This window comes from Octopus bimaculoides, chromosome 7 (genome assembly GCF_001194135.2).
Source record: "Octopus bimaculoides isolate UCB-OBI-ISO-001 chromosome 7, ASM119413v2, whole genome shotgun sequence".
NCBI lineage: Eukaryota > Metazoa > Mollusca > Cephalopoda > Octopoda > Octopodidae > Octopus > Octopus bimaculoides.
This window is the reverse complement of record NC_068987.1, coordinates 15443378-15446703: the sequence shown is the minus strand read 5'-3', so window position 1 is coordinate 15446703 and position 3326 is coordinate 15443378. Positions and strand designations below refer to the sequence as shown.

The window sequence follows — 3326 nt, the reverse complement described above, 5'->3', positions numbered from 1 at the left end:
AAGTTACGGGGACGTAAACACACCACCATCGGTTGTCAAGCGATGTTGAGGGGACAAACACAGACACACAAACATATACACACACATACATATATACATATATACGACAGGCTTCTTTCAGTTTCCGTCTTACCAAATCCACTCACAAAGCTTTGGTCGGCCCGAGGCTATAGTAGAAGACACTTGCCCAAGGTGCCACGCAGTGGGACTGAACCCAGAACCATGTGGTTGGTAAGCAAGCTACTTACCACACAGCCACTCCTGCGCCTTGTATATTTTTATAAAGACATTGTATGATAGGTGTGAGGGCTTGGATCCGGTCAGTTTTAACATAAAACAAGTAGAATATTCGGGCCTAATATGGCCGGATTAAATGCTAAAGGCTTAAGATAAGGTTAACAACAACAACAACAACAACAACAACAACAAGTCACCAGCATCAACGTATTTCTTAGCACAGCGCAGCAATGAGGTTAGACATGTAAAGTAGGAATTCGACATGATGTCATGATGGATTCCAGCAAATGCAAAATCTCAAAGCTCCTTCTACTTCTTGTTCATTAACATTACATGATCACAATCCTAATTACAATCGTCATCATATTTCCCAATCCTCCAATCCCCCCTTTGAACTGTATCGATTAAAGCAGTGAATAGTCCCAGCCTCTTCCAAACACTTGCTACAGATGCTTGCTATTCTATTTGTTTTTCCTTTCGTTTTTTTGATCTTTTTTTTTTTTTTTCCCCAGCCGGCAATGATCTTCTTCAGTGACTGCTAGAGGGTCTGCCCTGTTCAAAGGGCTCTTCCCCCCCCCCTCACCACAACCACCACCATCACTTCCACTGCCACCATCACCTCCTTTACTATGATTATCTCTATCAACTTCAATCGCTGTACCCAGACCCCTTCGCACCGACTTCCACTACTGCCATATCCATTGTTATTGGACATCATCAACTGCCCCCCCTCCTGCTCTACCCATCCCCACTTGTTATCCTCCTCCTTATCATCATCGTCATTATCATTAGTCGCATCGTCATCAACATCGTTACTACTATCATCATCATCATCATTGCTATCATCTTCATTACTATCATCTCCTGCATCTAGCCACTACAACCATTATTCATTACATATCCTCCTCTCCTTATTTGGCCCACCATCCAAATGTTTGATTTCCATCATCAATAATAATCAGAGTTATGGCTTTGCCACAAACGAAGATATGGTGTGCACATGTGCATATGTGTGCATGTGTGTGTGTGCATGCATACACGCACACATGCTCTCAGGCATGGCTGGGTAGTTAAGAAGTTTGCTTTGTAATTGGGAGGTCCTAGGTTCAATCACACATGGCATTTGTTAAATGTATTTTTTTTTAATATTTTCAAAATTACTACAGCTTCAGGTCAATTCAAACCTTTATCATTGACTTCATCATAATCATCAGGTCCATGTGAGATGCTGGAAGTAGAGCGCTTTGAAACTGAACATAGGAGACTGAATGAAGAGAAGAGGAGATGTTGTTAATGCCGAAACATAGGGGCCGGATTCCTGGGTTCATGATGTATGTATTCCCCACCTGGATGGGACGCTGGTCCATTGCCGAACTACTCATTTTCGCCAGCTGAGTGGACTGAAGCAACGTGAAATGAAGTGTTTTGCTTAAGAACACATTGTGTCGCCCGGTCCAGGAATTGAAACTACAATCTTATGATCATGAGCCCAATACCCTAACCACTAATCCACATGCCCCCACTCAACAAACAAGTGGTGTCCTTCATTCCCAGTCTGCTGTGAAAACATCTCTAGCCATGGGGAAATATTACCTTGCTTGGAATCAGGTGAGGATTGGTGACAGAAAGGTTGTTAGGTTGGAGAAAATCTGCCTCAAGAAATTCCTTCCGACCCATGCAAGCATGGAAAAGTGGACGTTAAAACAATGATGATGATGATGATGATGATGATGATGATGATGATGATGATCTAAATGGGCATGGTCAAGGTGTAAAAAGTTGGTTTTGCAATCATGCTATATGCGTGTGCAAGCTATATTCATGTGTGTGTGTGTGTGTGTGTGTGTGTGTGTGTGCGTGTTATATGTGTGTATACATATGTGTGTGTGTATGCATGTTATGTATGTATATATATATATATGTATGTTTGTGTATGTATGTGTGTATGCATGAGTGTGTGTGTGTGTGTGTGTGTGTGCGTGCATGTTATATGTGTGTATACATATGTGTGTGTGTATGCATGTTATGTATGTATATATATATGTATGCTTGTGTAAGTATGTATGCATGAGTGAGTGTGTGTGTGTGTGTGTGTGAGGTGTAATGTGTCTGTATTTGTTGGGTGGTGCAAGACGAAGAAGAAGAAACAAAGGTGTTGTTTTCTTTACTTAATCATCGTCATTCTAAAAATAAAACAGAGCGAGTGTGTGTGTGTGTATATAAGTGTTTGTGTGTGCGAGAGAAAGAAAGAGAGTGTGAGAGAGAAAGAGGGAGAGAAAAAGAGAGAGAGAGAGAGAGAGAGAGAGAGAGAGTCAATGTGTGTAGTTAGGAGCGGGGTGCTGGGAAGATGTCAGCGTTAGGTAAGAACAGGTGGTTTTAAGTGTGCATGAGCGGAGAGGGGGAGGACTGCCTCAGTTAGACAAGATAAGCGAGTCGCAACAGACAGATAACAGCAAGTTAGTTTAAACAAAAGATAACAAACAAAACCAAACAAACAAACATTACATAATAAATAACACAATGAATTTTAAAACTAAACTACAAAATATACAATAACCAAAGCTAAATTGCATAATAATCCCTGTTTCTTTTGCTTGTTTTTTTTTGTTTTTTTTAGATAATTTTTATTAATATTTTATTTTAGTACATTTTTCATTGGTGGTGGAGGTGTGAGGTGAGGTCAATCGGTGGTGGAAGAGGGCAAGTAGTTTGTTTTAATTTAGTTGTTTTTGTCATATTTATTGTTTGTGTGTATGTGTGTGTGTGTGTGTGTTTAATGGGGGGAGGTATAGGTGTCTTTTCCTTCTTCTTTTTGATATTTCCATTTTTCTTTTCTTTTTTTTTTTCATTTTTGTTGTTGTTGTTCCTTCACAGACTGTTGCAGGTGAGAGGCATAGTCGGGCTGAATGGCGGTGGCAGTGGTAACGGTGAGTATTTATCAAAGACAATATTTGGTGGTTTGTGTGGATGGGTTGGTGGTGGTGGTGGTGATGATCATGATGACAACAACAACAACAACAATAATAATGCTTAAAGTACTGTCTGTCTGAGGTCATTGTTGTGACTTGACAAACACCTCCCCCCCCCCC

The 3326-nt window shown here is 40.6% G+C and overlaps 1 protein-coding gene across 1 annotated transcript in view; it reads right to left on the bottom strand.

Annotated features, from left to right (window-relative positions):
- The window catches only part of LOC106873373 (uncharacterized), a gene marked incomplete at both ends in the record, with an annotated part of 118917 nt that overhangs the window by 99308 nt on the left and 16283 nt on the right, over window positions 1-3326 (bottom strand). The window lies entirely within an intron of this gene.